This window comes from Pistacia vera, unplaced genomic scaffold (assembly GCF_008641045.1).
Source record: "Pistacia vera cultivar Batoury unplaced genomic scaffold, PisVer_v2 Contig1477, whole genome shotgun sequence".
Taxonomy (NCBI): Eukaryota; Viridiplantae; Streptophyta; class Magnoliopsida; order Sapindales; family Anacardiaceae; genus Pistacia; species Pistacia vera.
This window is the reverse complement of record NW_022195551.1, coordinates 22,266-41,171: the sequence shown is the minus strand read 5'-3', so window position 1 is coordinate 41,171 and position 18,906 is coordinate 22,266. Positions and strand designations below refer to the sequence as shown.

Here is an 18,906-nt window from a genome sequence, read left to right as displayed (position 1 = left end):
CTGTCCCACTCCCACAGTTAATACGAATGTAAGTGAAATTGACGCTATTGCTAGTAGCCCCCCGAACAATGAAGATGAAGGTAATCCAATCCATAGAAAGAAAAGAGGCAAGACATATGCAGTCTGGTCAGATTTTACAGAGGTGGTTCTACCCAACAGTACGAAAAAGGCAAAATGCAACTATTGTAAGACTAGACTTACCATTAATGCATCCCAAAGCACTACTGGCCTTTCGAGACATTTGAAAGTGTGTGCTTTGCGAATTGTTTCCCAGAGGCAACAACAACAAATTAACTTTTTGCCCTCAGATTCCAGTGCTAGGGAAAGTGAGATGTCTGCTCTAATAGGTGGTAAGTTTGATATGACAGTTATGAGGGAACTTATTGCTTATTGGGTGCTTATGCATAAGCACCCATTTACCATTGTGGAGGAGGAGCATTTAAACAATGTGCTCAAGTATGCGGCGCCATCTTGGGAAAAGATATCGCGCGTTACTAGTAGAAGTGATTGTGTGAAGGTGCATGAAACGAAGAAAAAAGTTGAAGAATCTGTTGAGGTTTGTTGATAAAATTAGTTTGACGACTGATTTGTGGAATTTGGGCAATCAAAAGATTGAATACATGGTTGTGACAGGGCATTGGATAAATACTAATTGGAGGTTGAACAAGCGTGTGCTCAGCTTTGTTCATATACCTCCTCCACTCGGCAGGATTCAGATTGCTGATTGTATGTTTAAGTGTTTGAGGGAATGGGGAATTGAAAACAAGGTCTTCACAATCTTAGTTGATAACGCCTCAAGTAATGATCTGACAATTAGGGTGTTAGAGTAGGTGCCCTAGAGCCAATCAATTATTATAGAATTGACTATTTGTAATAATGTTCATTGATCAATAAAAAGACATTTTATTCTATATCACGTAAATCATCATTGTATGTATTGATATATGTCCTTAGAATGGTAAAACCGTGACGAGGGTATCAAGTGTTTCAAATCTTGATAGTGAGAACCTTATGAGCACATATGGTGGCCATTCTAGAAACGTCCGTAGCCCTAGTATTATTTTGAAGTAGGGGCACAGATAATACGGTAAGACTATCATAATGTTGAACAATCTTGTCGAAAGGCAGTGACTGATCTCACTTGTCAAGGTTGTTTGGTGACAACCTAGTACAACACATAGGTGCTTGTCATAGGCAAGTTCACTGGACTGACCCACCAGAGGATTCCATATGGATGGTAACCCTAGTGTCTATGGAACAAATCCTCTAACGAATGGTGGTGCATGTGATCCTTAGACTTGAGATCACTGGAGTGCCTTGTGCACCGATTGGTGTAGTTTGACACTAGCCTAACGCAGTTCTATTCAGAGCTGTCAATACGGTCATGATTGGCTGCATCAAGATTATAATGGATAGACAGATGATTCATCACTCCCGGGTATGGGAGAAGTTATCTCAAGGCGCAATTCAGTACATGGCAATAACACTACAATTATGGCCACAGTGGGATTGAGTTGTTGCTCTATCCATATTATTATTCAGGTCATTGGTCCAATAACTGAATACATATATATCGAGAGTAACCGAGGTTGACACTATTTCTATGCCTCGGTCTCATTGAGATAACAGATGATGAAATGATCGGATTGTACGGTAACCATATTGTTGACAAGTAGCTAATTTGCTGAATCCAAATTTATCGGGTGGCCATGATGCCTTGCTAAGGGCCAATCTTGGTCTGTGTATTAGTGAGACGATTAATTAGTGTTAATCGCGATACTATACACTACCGGTATGATGAGGAGCCTATGGGTCACACACATAGAAGATAATTTAAGAACTTGGAAGTAAGAAGGGCGTTTTCGTCTTTTTAGGCAAAAGGGTATTTTGGTAATTTCATAGTGCAATTAAATTTGCTGAGGTCGTAGACTTTATTTAATTTGTTAATAAAATTAAATAAGTGAAATTATGTTTAAATATGTGTTCGCATATATTTAATTAAATTATCATTATTGTTAAATATTAATATATTTTAGATATATTAATTGAATTTAATTGAGATAATGATAATTAAAATTAAAATATCTAAATGGGGCTGTTTGGACATAGGAGTTGTTTGGTTGGTGTCCAAGTCCATTCCATGATGGAATAGGGTATAGTGTGCACTATATAAGTGCAACACTTTGTGAAATAATAAATTATTCATTACATTATTTCATTTACAAAAAAAAAAAAAAAACTCCAGCCCCTTCTTCTCTCTCACGCCAGTTTGCATTTTTGATTGAAATCAAAGTTTGCTTGATTTCTTCTTGGTTCTTAAGGCTAAAGAGGATCTGGCAAATCCCTCTTTAGTTCCTTGGGGTTATCTTCGTGTGGACTACATTGGTTTTATCATACTCTTGGGTCGGTAGCGAAATATGTTCAGAGACAAGTTGGAGGAGCCTCCAAACATGCGTATGATTTCTTAAACTCTAAACTGAAAATCTGCAGATTCTAATATTATGTATAAACTGTAAATTTGTGCCCTGATATTGGTTCTAAGGAAAGATCTATGATGTAAATAATTTTTGTTTTCCGCTGCTATGTATGATCGTTTCCTAATAGTTATGAAGGATAATTTTTCAGTATCTAGGAAGCTCCCTTGTAGAGGTAATTTTTTTTAGCATAAATTTTTACGTCATTTGTTGAATAAAATCAATTTTCACTATATTGTATAGCTAATATTTCATTACTTGTTTTTTCATTTCTTGATTGTAGGTAAATTGTTTCATGTTCGATGTTGTGCTCACATACTAAATATAATGGTGTAGGATGATCTTACTCAGATTAGGCACATCATTCATGACGTCCGTGATAGTGTGTCATACATCAATCAATTGGAGAGCAGACTTACCATATTTTCAGAGATTGTGCATCACATGCAATTGCCGTATCGGAAGCTAATCCTGGATTGTAAAACGAGGTGGAACTCAACTTATGAGGTGCTAACAACTGCACTGAAGCTTAGATTGGTGTTTTCCCATTACGTTGAGAGAGATCCGCATTATCATTCTTGTCCCCCAACAGAAGACTGGGACAAAGTAAAGAAAGTATGTGAGGTTCTTCAAGTTTTTAGTGTTGCCACTAATATAATTTCCGGGAGTGCTTATCCAACATCAAATAAATTTCTGGCCAAGGTTTGTAGGGTGAAATATTGTTGGATAAACATGCAAATGATGAAAATGAGTTTGTTCAGAACATGGTGAGGAAGATTAAAGGCAAGTTTGATAAGTATTAGGGATAGTGTAATTTGTTGATGGCTATTGCTACTGTCTTAGACCCTAGCTGCAAAGTGAGAGTGATTGAAGGTGCTTTCCCCAAGATATTTGGTGAGTTAGAATCATGGTTCAATGTTGCAAAAGTTCGAGAGGCGTTGTATGAGTTGTATGGGGAATATGTGGTTGATAGGCAATCTTTAACCAATAACAGTAGTGTTGTCGATGAAGAGGTTAGTAGTGAGTTGTCTAAGGCTTCTAGCTCTTCTGGTTGGTCAATATTATTGAGTTATGTAGATTGTTGGAGTAGGTGCCCTAGAGCCAATCAATTATTGTGGAATTGAATCTTTGTAATAATTTTCATTAATCAATAAAATGCATTTTATACTATATCGCGTAAATCATTATTATTGCAATATGTACTGATATATGTCCTTAGAATGGTAAAACCGTGATGAGGGTATCAAGTGTTTCAAATCTTGATAGTGAGAACCCTATGAGCATATATGGTGGTCATTCTAGAAACGTCCATAGCCCCAGTATTATTCTGAAGTAAGGGCACAGATAATACGGTAAGGCTATCATAGTGTTGAACGACCCTGTCGAAAGGTAGTGACTGATCTCACTTGTCAAGGTTGTTTGGTGACAACCTGGTGCAACACATGGGTGCTTGCTGTAGGTAATTACACCGCAGCAAGTTTACTGGACTGACCCACCAAAGGATTCCATATGGATGGTAACCCCAGTGTCTATGGAACAAATCCTTTAACGAATGGTGGTGCATGTGATCCTTAGACTTGAGATCACCGGAGCGCCTTGTGCACCGATTGGTGTAGTTTGACACTAGCCTAACGTAGTTCTTTTCAGAGCTGTCAATATGGTGGTGATTGGCTGCATCAAGGAGTGTATCAAGACTATGGTGGATTAATAGAGGATTCATCATTCTCGGGTATGGGAGAAAGTTATCTCACGGCGCAATTCAGTATATGGCAATGACACTAAAACTGTGGCCACAGTGGGATTGAGTTGTTGCTCTATCCAGTTTATAATACGGGTCATTGGTCCAGAAATTGAATAAATAATATCGAGAGTAATCGAAGGTTGACACTATTTCTATGCCTCATCTCATCGAGATAACGTATGATGAAAGGATTGAATTGCACGGTAACCATATCGTTGACAGGTAGCTACTTGGCTGAATCCGAATCTATCGGGTGGCCATGATGCCTTGCTAAGGGCCAATCTTGGTCTGTGTATTAGTGAGACGATTAATTGGTGTTAATCGCGATACTATACACTGCCGATATGATGAGGAGCCTATGGGTCACACACATAGAAGATAATTTAAGATCCAAGAAGAAAGAATGACATTTTCGTCTTTTTAGGCGAAAGGATATTTTGGTGATTTCACAGTGCAATTAAATTTGCTGAGGTCGTAGCCTTTATTTAATTTATTAGAAAAATTAAATAAGTGAAATTATGTTTAAATATGTGTTCGCATCTATTTAATTAAATCATCATTATTGTTAAATGTTAATATATATATATATATATTAATTGAGTTTAATTGAGATAATCATGAAATTAATAAAATATCAAATTGGGAGTGTTTGGAAACATGGGGTGTTTGGGTTGGAGCCCAAACCTATTTCATATGGGAATAGGGCATTAATGTTTTACTATAAAAGAAAAATTAAATGTAAAAAAAATGGGTGTGATTTTTTTTTCATTAGTTGATTTTTCTTTGTAAAACCAAAACACACAGCAGCCCCATTTTTCTTCTCCCACGGCAGAAACACTTTTGCCTAAAATCAATTTCATTGATTTTTCTTTTCTTCTTAATCTTGAAGCCAAAGAGGATTTAGCAAATCCCTCTTTGGTTCTTTTGAGATTGTCTTCGTGTAGACTACATGGGTTTGATCCTACACTTGGATCGATAGCAAAACGTTCAAAGACAATCGTGGTGGAGCCTCCAAACATGCGTATGGTTTCTAAACACAGATTATTAATTTCTGTAGATTCTTGCTTTAATATAAATTGTAAAATTATACCCTTGATCTTGGCTCATGTAAACAATCCCCGAATTATTTGTTTTTGTTTCCGCTGCGTATACGGGACCGTTTACTAACAGATGGAAATGAAACGTTTGCCTTTGAAAATTCTAATTTGGATTGTTATCTGGATGAATCATGTTACAAGTTTCAAGGGGATCATGATTCTTTTAGTGCTTTAGATTGGTGCAAAACGAACAGTTTAGTGTTTCATATGTTATCTAAGATGGCCCGTGACATATTAGCCATTCTTATCACCACAATGGCTTTGGAGTCTACTTTTAGTGCCCAGAGTGGAGTTATTGACACCTATCAAGCTTCATTGTCTCCGAAAATAGTCCAAGTGCTACTATGTCGGGGTGATTGGTGTCGCAATCGAAATGGATTAAAAAAAGGGAGCAAAGTAAGTTCAATTCAATAAAATTATAAATATTTTCTAGCTCCTTTATTTAGAATTGTATTTTATTGTACTCTAACATAAACTTTTTTTAATTTTTTCCTATACGTATTTTAGAGTGAGATACAACCGGTGGAGATTACACTTTCTATCCCTTCACCTGAACATAATTAGGATGTGGATTGGCAGCTTATGATATATGGTATCATCAACTTTTGATTCACCAATGTTTTGTTTTCCGCTAGGATGTGTGGTTTTATTCTTGGACGTTGAGAGGCAGCAACTTATGGCCTTATTCTATTTCATGATATGCTACTTGATGATGAACTTATTATCACTCTTAAATTTCTATTTATTATGTAATGGTTGTTTGAACTTTGATGTGAGATGGGTTGCAAATATACAACAAAATGGGGAAATTTGTCATCAAGCACTACTGTTTTTTTCAATTTTTTAGATGAGCTCGAAATTGAGTTCGAACTCGATTAACAATTTCAAGTACCGAGTTTGAGTTCGAACTTGATTTCTCAAGCTCAATCAAGCTCTAACTCGAACTCGGTACTGTAGCGATCGAGTCGAGTTTGATTTGGTAGATACTTGACTTGACTGAACTCGATTACACCCCTAGTCACAACCTAGTTCAACTTGTTTTTCCAACGCATTAGAACAAACAATGTGTGATATTTCTTTAATTTCCATTGTTCGTCATTGTTTCTATCCCTGGGTATCCTCCATGAAAGCTCATGTGTCTACACCTCTCAACTAAATGGTATTGCTGAGCAAAAACATAGGCATCTGTTAGAAGTCGCCCATGCTCTCAAACACCAAGCCAATATAAGTGTCTCTTTTTGGGGCGAATGTGTGGTCACAACTACTTACTTGATCAATCGGATGCCATCTTGGGTTCTAAAAGGTAAGACTCCATATGAGCTTCTCTTTGAAAAAACACCAGACATCGGTCATCTTAGAGTCTTTGGGTGTTTATGTTATTCCACTGTCCTTGATTCCCATGACAAGTTTGGCCCTCGAGCTATTCGGTGCATAATTATGAGGTATCTAATGCTCTAGAAATGATACTGTTTATATAATCCAATTGAGCAAAAGTTTTTTGTTTCTAGAGATGTAACATTCCATGAAGACAGTTTCCCATTTTTTGAGACGCCACTACTTCGGACACTAGTTCTAAATCTGCAACACCTTTTCTAGAGGATGATCCATCTTCAGTTCCGACATGACCTTTCTTTACTATGCATCCTGTCACTGACATGCATTTGCATTCAATAACTTTAGACAATCCATCAAACTCTCTCTCAATTGCTCCACTCACTCTAGAGTCTTGTACATTTGACAATAGATCATCACCTGCCTCTACCATTATGCTACCTAAACTTGCCCAAAGGCAGTCTACACGCTCCACTCGACCTCCTATCTGGATTGTTGATTATGTCTATCCTACCATACAGGCCACTTCAAGTACCCCTTACCCAACTTCCAATTATGTCAGTTATGAATGTCTTTCCCCAACCCACAGGGTTTTTGTTTGTTAGATCTCTACCAGTCACGAGCCACCTTGTTACACTAAAGCTGTCCAACGTGAACAGTAGCGCTAGGCCATGGCTGACGAACTTGCAGCCTAATAATCCTAGGATTATATTGTATTTTCTACACTTTTTGGTAGGATTTTAGATACTTCTTATTAAGTTTTGTGCCTGAATTGAAACTTAAATTCGTATATTTTACGTTCCAGGCCAAAATATGTAGTTGGAGCAAAACTAAGGGAAGTTGAGTTTCTGGACCCGGAATCAAGAGAAATTCAGGAATCGGGGAAATTCCGATGCAGATCAAAAGCATTATCAAGCTTGTTCCTATTGGGGATCGCAGAGATCAAAGACTCAAGCGAAGAAGCAAGCGGAGGGCAGTTTTGTAATTTCAAAAAATTTTAGCAAAGCTCGCCGCGGCGAAGATAATTCTTTGCCATGACAAGCTAGCCTTGGGTTAGATGGTTCAACAAAAATCCAACTCGATGCCACATCGAAAATTATTCTTTGCCGCGGCGAAAACTACAAATTTTCTGTTTGTAAAATGTTGCGTTTTAATTGTATTGGATTAGAATCTTAGGGTTTTGGCCGACTATTTATGAGAGCCTTAGCTCATTTTGTAGAGGAGTTCGGGATTTTTTGGGAAGAAAAGGAAGAAATTAGAGTTTGGAAGCATATTGGGTCTTCAATTAGGGAAGATTTCATTCTTTTCTTATTGTTTTAGCATGTTGAACTCTTTACTTACAGTATATATTCTGATTTTCTTTAATTTGAATATGAACTAACTCACTTTAGGGTTAGGGTTTTGACCTAACTTGGATTACAATGGTTTAATCTATCATTGATGTTGTTTTTAAGTTCTATTGCTTGGATTACGTGTTTATTCTTGTTCTTAAATGCAATTGAATGTTGAGTTTTCTTTGGTTCAATTAAATGTTGAGCATGATGAGACTGAGAAGTAATTCATGTGTTAGCCTCTTAGAGTAAATACCATAGATTGAATGAACGCTAGAGATAGGTTTGGAGATCTATGAAATCACTTTAGGATTCCACTTGGCTTAATAGACTTGGAACTGTTAACCTTCATTTTGTTGGGTGCGGAAGCTTAATAGGGATAAGTTGGAGAGTATAGCCTGAGAAGGTATATTTTGAAGAACAGGGTGTCTGATTTATAATCCTTGCATGTGAGTTTAAAGGCAATAGCAACTGCAGATTGAATCAGAGTAACCTAGTGAAGTCAAAACCCTAACCTCTTTGTCTTGAACTGATATTTTCGTAAGTAGTTGATATTTTCTTAGTTAGTTAGATTTTAATTTACGTTATTGATTTTGTGTTAATTACTGTTTTTATTGTCTCCCGCAAATCCAACAATCTTTGTGCTCTTCAACTAGTTACAAAACTAGGAAATTTAGTACTTAACATGCAATCCTCGTGGGAACGTGATAAGAGTGTAATTTATATATTTTTATTCCTCCTATATTATGTTTTTGTTATGTTTTATGCCTAGTTGATATGATTAGAGTTTATTTTGTAAGTTTGGCATATTTGGATAGACTTTAGGAAATAATTGAGAAAAGATTAGGAAATTCCAGATTTTCTAGATTTTTCATTATTCTGACCAGTGCTTCATTTTTCAGGTTTTTCATGGAGTCAGATTTCTCAATTGCAAAAGTGTCCTTCAGAAGAAGTAAAGTAGACGAATCAAGCTTTCCAGGAAGGAATTATGGGAGAAAATCCGAGTTCATATGGGTTCTCAGAAGTTGTTGCAAAACCGGACCTGGAATCCTAGTCGCAGAAGAATTCCTTAGCTGAGTATTGAATCTTCGAATGGGCCTAACTGGAGCGTCAGATATCGAAAGCCGGTGATTCAAAATCCCAGATTCATCTACACATCTGGGAGTACAATTTTTGTGAAGTGACCAAGCCTACAAAAGATCTTTTACATTGCAAGAATCCTGGTGCAAGCTGGAGACGAATTCTGGAATCCATATCTGATAAGATTTTGTCAAATCTGGAAGTCTATCTTTTAGGAAACGTCTAGGAAAGAGTTTTCGTGATTCCTGGGGTAGAATTAGGAGAAAATCATGTTATTTATGGAGGAGTTGTTAGGTTAAACGGAGGAGGGCAGTAGAGTTTTTTCTTTTAGTTTTTTTTTGCTTTCTACATCAAGATGTGCGGCTAATTTCCTTCTTCAGTTCAAGGGGATTTTGAAGCCTAATTTCATGTTATTGTTGTAACTTAACTTCAGTAACGTTGTTCTCAATCTCGTTTTTATTAGAATTTTTTATGTTATTCTGATTTAATTGTCTGTGATTCTTGTTTGAGTGATTTAGTTTTGACCTGCTAAATTGTTTAATCAGAATTTACCTGTTAGAATTAGGAATTGTGATACGTAATCATCCTTTTTCTATTCAACGAGTGATGCATGATGATAGCTGATTATGGACAAGTTTTCAATATATTGTCTTGAATAATATAACCTAAGTTAAATAATCCGAGCTTGTGTGATTGTTGCTTAGATTGATCTATTCTTCTCATTCTTAAGTCTGCCATTGAATTAAATTTAGAGAGCTTGTTCTAGGTTGTTCAAGGGTTAGTATCTACTCGAAGAGCTTGTTTCAATAGTGACAAACTAAGGGAGAATTCGGGTAACAAAGCTTGTTGTTTCCTAGGGTCAGTGGTTCCATAATGACGAGATAGAACAGTGTTACGGTGACTTTATGTCCAATGCATGTTTAGGTGGATATTGAACCGAGAACTAATTGTTTTTAATTGAATATTTTCTACCATTAGCGATTGATTTGTTTTACTTTAGATTGCATTGAGTACACCCCCCTTTCATTACTATTGTCAGGTTTACTGTTTAGAGTTTAATTTGTGTTTCTGTTGTTTTTATTGTTTTAGAACATAAAAACTAATCGAACCATTCCCTGTGGGATCAACCCTTGTTTACCCTATATACAATTCAGTAGTTAGGTTAGGAAGGTTTTTAATTTGGAGCATTCGGCACGCTACCAGAACGATACTCTTCTCATCATTTTATTACTTTTTGCGACTAGTGCACTTGCTACACATTGCATGTTTGTCGAAATCACGCATCAAGTTTTTGGCGCCGTTGTCGGGGATTGATTTAGTGTTAATATTGAAGTTTTCTAGTTTTCACTAGATTGAAGTTTTATTTTTGTTTTAATTAGTTTTAGTTTAATTTTGTGTTTCTTTTCATTCACTCGTGATCTCACGCTCTCTTTTTGCCTTGTGTAGTTTATGCGAAGAGCAAGACATCATCCAATGGTTCCCATTGATCCAGAGATAGAAAGAACTGCAAGAGGACTTATCAGAGAGAGAAGAGAACGAGAAGCAATAGTTATTGAAATGGTTGAAAACAGAACTTTAAGGGAATTCTCAGTACCCTCAGTTGATGGTAATGATCCAAGTATCACTAGACCATCGGTGTAAGCCAACAATTTTGAAATATAATCATCCAAATGATCCAACAGGTGGTACAATTTGGGGGAGATGCAAAGGAAGATCCAAATTCACACATTGCTAACTTCTTAGAGATATGCGATACATTTAAGGCAAATGGAGTGTCAGATGATGCCATCAGGTTAAGATTATTTCCATTTTCATTAAGAGATAAAGTAAAGGGATGGTTAATGGCACTACCAGTAGGAACAATCACCATCTGGAATGAATTGGCACAAAGGTTCCTAACTAAATACTTCCCACCAGCGAAATCAGCAAAGATGAGAAACGATATCACATCATTTTTTCAGGAAGAGAACGAGTCACTTTATAAAGCATGGGAGAGATATAAGGAATTGCTGAGAAAGTGTCCACACCATGGTTTGCCTATTTGGACGCAAGTCCAAACCTTTTATAATGGGTTGCTGATAAATGTGCAAACAGTGGTGAATGCAGCATCTGGAGGAGCATTGCAAATCACCTGAAGAAGCTTATGAGTTACTTAGAGTCCTAACAAGTAACAACTATCAGAGACCCAATGAAAGAATTCATTCGAAGAAGTCTATGGGTATTCATGAAGTCAATGCTTACACGACCATTTTAGCCCAACTAACAGCACTTCAGAAATAATTAGGAGGTATGCAAGTAAATTCAATTCAAACACCTCAAGTAACATGTGATTTTTGTGCAGGTAACCATGCGAGCATTGAATGCCAAGCGGGGAACAATTTTGCTTCAGCTTCCTCATCATCAGAACAAGTCAACTATTTGGCTGGGAATCAGAGACAACAGAACAATCCTTTCTCCAACATGTACAATCCTGGTTGAAGAAATCATCTAAACTTGTCCTAGGGCAATCATAATAATCAATGGAATCAAAGAACAGTACCAAATAATCAAGTAGGGGTGAACCATCAACCATGGGATCAAAGAGTGTTGAAATTGGGGCATCGATTCGAAACTTAGAAGTACAAATGGGTCAAATAGTCGAAAAGTTGAATAAGCGACCTCAAGGCTCCCTACCAAGTAACACAGTGACAAATCCATGTGAACAAGTAAATGCAATGACTTTAAGAAGTGGAACAATCTTGGAAGAGTTTGAACAAAAAGGAAAGGATGAGAACCCACCAAAAGAAAAGGAAAAATCTGATGAAGAGATCGAGGAAGGAATCATTATTAAGGAGAAGCCAACAAGTCCTAGAAAAGAATAACCAAAAAGGGAAGAGATGCCAAAGCAAAAAAAAGGAAAAATTGTCATTTCCTGAGATACCGTCAGAGTTGGCACATCATACCCCTCCTGTTCCTTTTCCTTAGATGCTCAGAAAACAAAATCAGGATAAACAATTCATGAAATTCCTTGATGTATTTAAAAAACTACACATTAACATTCCTTTTGCAGATGCCTTGCAGCAGATGCCAAGCTATGCCAAGTTCCTCAAGGAAATTTTGTCAAACGAAAGAAAGTTAGAAGAGGAAGAAATAGTAATGCTTACAGAGGAGTGTAGTGCCATTCTGTAGAAGAAGACTCAAATATCTAGGAAGTTTCACTATCCCTTGTGTCATAGGAGATATTACATTTGATAGAGTTTTATGTGATCTGGGTGCTAGTATTAATCTAATGTCTTTTTCTGTTTTTAGGAAACTAGGGATTGGTGAAGTGAAGCCTACAACCATATCCTTGCAACTTGCAGATAGATCCATCAAGCATCCAAGGGGCATTGTTGAAGATGTACTAGTTAAGGTGGATAAATTCATATTTCCGGCAGACTTTTTTGTGTTGGATATGGAAGAAGACAAGGAGATACCTCTCACCTTAGGATGACCATTTCTTGCTATTGGAAGAGCCTTAATTGATGTACAAGAGGGGAAGTTGATCATGAGGGCGCAAGATGAAGAAGTGACATTCAATGTCCTTGAGACTTTAAAATTTCCATCGAAGCAAGATTCATGTTTCAAAATTGACTCGGTGGATCAGTCGGCAATTAAAACTTCCAATATTGATGATCCTAAATCACCATTTAAGGAATGCATGGTCAAGTCAAAACAAATCGAAGATGAAGATCATAAACCAAAAGTCTACACAACATACCTAGACGAGCCACAATTGAGCAAATGTCTTCACAAGGGACGAAGTAATAAAGATTTAGGTATAGGATCATGCAAGACGAAAGTGGGGCTAAAAAAATGCTAATTGGGAGATCACTTCAACACCTTCTCAGTTCAAGAATACTGATGGAAAGTTAAAATATTGAAAAGGTGTCTATGAGAATGCTCGAATCCGAAAAGGAATGACCAAGGGATCAAAATGGGTGGTTAAGCTCTCTACAAAGACCCGATGTGACAAGAATCATCAAAAATCAAAGCCTCAGTCCAAGGAAAATGTTCGGGACGTGATGTATGTGGATAGTTCAGATTAACGAAAGACTTGAGAAAGTTGAGCTTTCGACTATAAACAAGCGCTTCTTGGGAGGCAACCCAAGCGTTCTCATTTTGTGTTGTTTTACATTTGTTTATGTGTTATTTGACTTAGGAAATAGCTTAATTTTGTTTTCTTTTTTTGTGTTTCAGGTGAATGATCAAAATTTGGCATGAAGCAAAATTTTGCCAGACTTTGTCGCGGCAAAAGAATATTTTCGCTGCGGCAATGTACACACTGCCAAATATGTGCTCTTAAAATTCCAGACTTTGCCACGACAAAAGAAGAATTTCATTGCAGCAACGTATACACTACCAAATGCGTAATTTTTGAAATTCCATATTTCGCCGCGGCAATGTACACACTGTGATCATTAAGGAAATTCAAGAACTTCGCCGCAGTAATGAATTATTTTCATCGTGGCATTAAACTCGCTGTGACACTTAAGAGAACCAATTTTCCAGATTTCGCTGTGGCAAGAAAAATACTTCACCGCGGCATCGAGCAGTTCACACGCGAAGAAGAGGAATTCAGGAACTTCACCGCGGCGAAACCCATTTTCTATATAAACTCACGTCAGTTCTTCTAATTTTCATGAGTGTCCAAAAAGCTTCCAAGAACAAAAGATTTTCACTTTCAAATCCTGAGCCTTCCCAGTCGATTTCGTCACAATACTCTACTATAGAACTCCTATAAACACCCACTCACCTTAGTTTTTCAAGGATTTTGTAGATTATTGAAGAAATTGCGGAAACCCTAGGTTTTCTAAAAATTGGGAATCTTGCAATTTGAGCGAAAATTGGAAAAAATTAAGGTGAATCCGTGGTGGGCAAGGTACGAATTCGTGTTTACTACCTTTGAATTTAATCAATTTCTGTTTTTAAATGCTTTAGATTTTAGAATTGATTAAATTTCTTAAGTGTGAATTGTTACGAATTGTGGAGTTTGAATTGTTTGTGTTGAGGAAGTTTGGGTGTGTTCTTGTGAAGTTGGTTGAGTGTATTTGGAAGCTTGGTAATTTTGGAGTGTGAGTGTAGATTTTGAAAGTTAAAGGGTGAAGTGAGGAATTGATTTTTAGGTTACGAAAAGTATGCATGAGTGTTGAATTTGGGAGTGAATTGCTGATTGGTGGTAGATTGTAGAGAATATTATTGAGAGAAAATGCCACTCAAAACTGTTCCAAAAGGTAACGGCAAGTAGGTGGATAATAGGTTTGTGAATGATAAGGCTAGGCAGGGATATGAAGTAGCCATTTAGAGAAAGGACAAGGGTTTTATTGCCGAGAGAGGACTGACCAGTGTTTTTGCGGATGATTGGATCAAAGGAAGATATTGGATAACCTTTCTGCAAGAACCCAAACATCTAGCCATAGAGCCTATTGTTAGAAAGTTTTACGCGAACTTCCGTAAGTGTGATCCCGAACACATGTATGTGAGGGGTATCAAGGTGCCATTTAGTCCAAAGATCATCAATGGATTCTATCAGATTAATCCAATTGAACATGATGAGTACGTAGAATCCAAGGCTAAGGAGATTGATTATGATGAGATAATTCATGTTATAGCAAAGCCAGGTACCTCTTGGGATTTCTCAAAGAAGGGAAGGAGAAGCTTAAAAGGGACTAATTTTATAGCCATGGCTAGAATTTGGCATTACTTTATCTATGCGAGGTTGATTCAAGAAACACACTATAGTTCAGTGGATTTAGAGATAGCAATCTTACTTTATGTCATTGCAACTGGAAAGAAGATGGATGTGGGTGAAATCATAATAGAGAATATAAGGCATACAGCCAAACCAATGAGAGCTAGCTTTGCCTTCCCGCATCTCATCATTGAGATTTGTATGAAAGCTGGAGTCAAGAAGGTAGATGATGAACCACTTCGTCATCTTGCCCCAATCCTTGACCAAGCCTATTTTCATAGCCTCCAAGATAGACCTACAATTGGAGGAGCCAGTTCAAGCTCAAAAAGACCAAGAACCACAACCACTACCATAACACTTGCTCTATCATCCATGACAAAATAGCTGTTACAACAAATCCTAAAAAAGATGGACAGAATCGAAAGATGTCAAGATTGGATGACAGATCATATCTACACGTTGTACGAGATGCAATACAAGTGCTGCACCAATCTAGGCATTGATTTAGCCAATTTCTAATCGCAAGATTGGCAAGAGGAAGAGGAAGATCAAATTCATAATGATGTCGTGGATGAAGATGACGACAATGAGGGAGAGGATGAAGCCTGAGATACATTTAGTTTTATTTTTGTATAGTGGAACTCAGTTATTTCTTATTTTTACGCTTACTTTGTTTTTGCATTCTTAGGTTTTGGTTTTAGTTTGCTAAGGTTTGAGAATGAGATGTAATTTTTCCATAATCTGTGAGGTTTTCTATCACATTTTGGACCCATGAGTTAATGTGTTTGGACAGGCATCGCTGATGAAGAAGACGATGAAGGGATGTCCAGATTTGAGCTCACTTCGATCTTCACGGATTAATCAGGGGAGTATCTCATACCTTAAGTTCGTTTTTCTTTACTCCAATGTTCATTATTAATTGACATTGTCATTTTCTGTTTGGGGGGTAGAGAAAAATTTTGAAATTTTTTGGAAGTTTTAATTGACTTTTATCTTTGTGTGTTTTATGGTTTTTGGGTTATGTGTTGATTTAGTTTGTTTGTGTTATTTTTGTTGCCTAGATGATCCACATAAGTCCGTGATGAGATTTTGATTGTTGGGATTTTATTTGTGGAAAATTCGAAGCATTGCTTCAAGTTTAGGTTGGTTGACTTGATTTAGCTTGAGGTTTGTTGAGTGGTGCAACCACAATTTTCATTCTTTTAGCATGCTTAGAAACATTTTATGTGGCTAGGTGAAGTCTTGATAATGTTGGTGGACTATAGATCCTAGTTAAGAAGTGCTTAAGGCGAAATTCTAGGATTAGACATTGTTGAGGAAATGATTTAGGCATTTTTTTGGAACGTTTGAGCCTTTCCAGCCGACCTATGAATGAATCTTTCCATAGTCACCCATTTGAGCCTTATGACATCATCATTGCCTTATTTTTCTTGACCCAAAATTGTCCAATCCCTATACCCTAAACACTTTATCATACCCTTTAGGAGAATTATGGACCTAATGTATGGCACAAAAGAGCTTTGAGAGGTGTGTGAATAAGTGATGGACCAAAATTTTAAGTTTGGGGGTTGCAAAAAGGGTAGGAAGAAGGGGCAATAGACCTCAATGGTGTTGTAAATATTTGTTATTGCAAAAAAAAAAAAAAAAAAAAAAAAAAAAAATTCTTTAGTTCAATTCAAAATAAAAAATAAGAAATGCATATGTTTGAGGGTTGAAAAATGGCTGACACTTTGATTGGTGGTTAAGAAAGAAAGTGGAGATTGAGTAGCTCCTAGTGTTTGCATGAGGAAAACTGAGTTCTCCTACTTTGTTTATCTTATCCTTTTCCTTGGAGCCATCTACCCGAGCCTAACATTACAAAGCTTGCAAAGGCCTTTTGATCCTTAGTGATGTCTAGTCCACATTAGTGGAGAGTAGTTCGATACTTAGGTTTATGGAGTCTACCACCATTTGACAAACTTTACATTTCTGCATAAAATAATACAGGAAGTCAGAAAGTGGATTGAAGTGGGGATTACCTACTTAGGGGATCGATAGAGAAAGATGGTCAATCAATTTATAACTTCTTGGAATGTTAAGCATTTTCTTGTAATAATGTTTCAACAATTTTTTAGACTTGCATTTGCAATCAATTCTAGGCATCTCTTTTGTGTTTGATTTTGATTTTAAATTTTCCACTACCTTCCTCATTTTGTTTTCGTTTTGTTGTTTTTCTATAGTCTCATTTTGTGCCTGATGCTCGAGGACGAGCATATCTTAAGTTTGGGGGTATTTGATAATCCTAGTATTATACTGTATTTTCTATACTTTTTGGCAGGATTTTGGATACTTCTTACTAAGTTTTATGCCTAAATTGCAACTTAAATTCGTATATTTTACGTTCCAGGCCAAAATATGCAGTTGGAGCAAAACCAGGAGAAATTGAGTTTCTGGACCTAGAATCAAGAGAAATTCAAGAATCGGGGAAATTTTGATGCAGATTGAAAGCACTATGAAGCTTGTTCCTATCGGGGATCGCGGAGATCAAAGACTCAAGCGAAGAAGCAAGCGGAGGGCAGTTTCATAATTTCAAAAAAGTTCAGCAAAGAAGATAATTCTTTGCCACGACAAGCTAGCCTCGGGTTAAATGGTTCAGCAAAAATTCAACTCGATGCCACAGCGAAAATTATTTTTTGCCACAGCGAAAACTGCAAATTTTCTGTTTGTAAAATGTTGCGTTTTAATTGTATTGGATTAGAATCCTAGGGTTTTGGCTGACTATTTAAGAGAGCCTTAGCTCAGTTTGTAGAAGAGTTCGGGATTTTTAGGGAAGAAAATGAAGAAATTGGAGATTGGAAGCATATTGGGTCTTCAATTAGGGAAGATTTTATTCTTTTCTTATTGTTTTAACATGTTGAACTCTTTACTTACAGTATATATTCTGATTTTCTTTAATTTGAATATGAACTAACTCACTTTTGGGTTAGGGTTTTGACCTAACTTGGATTACAATGGTTTAATCTATCATTGATGTTGTTTTTAAGTTCTATTGCTTGGATTACGTGTTTATTCTTGTTCTTAAATGCAATTGAATGTTGAGTTTTCTTTGGTTCAATTAAATGTTGAGCATGATGAGACTGAGAAGTAATTCATGTGTTAGCCTCTTAGAGTAAATACCATAGATTGAATGAACGCTAGAGATAGGTTTGGAGATCTATGAAATCACTTTAGGATTCCACTTGGCTTAATAGACTTGGAACTGTTAACCTTCATTTTGTTGGGTGCGGAAGCTTAATAGGGATAAGTTGGAGAGTATAGCCTGAGAAGGTATATTTTGAAGAACAGGGTGTCTGATTTATAATCCTTGCATGTGAGTTTAAAGGCAATAGCAACCGTAGATTGAATCAAAGTAACCTAGTAAAGTCAAAACCCTAACCTCTTTGTCTTGAACTGATATTTTCGTAAGTAGTTGATATTTTCTTAGTTAGTTAGATTTTAATTTACGTTATTGATTTTGTGTTAATTACTATTTTTATTGTCTCCCGCAAATACAACAATCTTTGTGCTCTTAAACTAGTTACAAAACTAGGAAATTTAGTACTTAACACGCAATCCTCGTGGGAACAATACTCTTCTCATCATTTTATTACTTTTTTACGACTAGTGCACTAGCTACACATTGTATGTTTATCAAAATCACGCCCAGAATCACGCATGGGATCTTGTTCCTCGCCCTCCGCACAGGAAACCAATTGGCTGTAAATGGGTTTACAAGATCAAGCATCGGGCTGATGGTTCCATTGAACGTTACAAAGTTGGTCTTTTTGCTAAGGGCTTTACTCAATAGGAAGGCTTTTACTATCAGGACACGTTTTCTCCCGTTGCCAAACATGTCACCGATTGGCCTACCTTTCTATTATTGCTATTCGAGATTGGTCTTTTCACCAAATGGATGTCCACAATGCATTTCTCCATGGTGATTTACATAAAGAAATTTATATGGATCTACCTCCGAGACTTCGCTGACAGGGGGAGAATACTGTCGTCTACGAAGTCCCTCTATGGTCTGAAACAAGCATCTCGATAATGGAATGTCAAATTCATAGAAGTTCTTACTGGCATAGTGTAATACCCAAGATGTCAAAGGTATGTTCCCAACTCA

The 18,906-nt window shown here is 36.8% G+C and overlaps 1 non-coding gene across 1 annotated transcript; it reads right to left on the bottom strand.

The window, feature by feature from the left end:
- Positions 1-10,983: 10,983 nt before the first annotated feature.
- LOC116124094 lies at positions 10,984-11,090 on the bottom strand. The gene has a single exon (XR_004127160.1). It is a non-coding gene; the product is annotated as a small nucleolar RNA R71 (small nucleolar RNA).
- Positions 11,091-18,906: the final 7,816 nt, after the last annotated feature.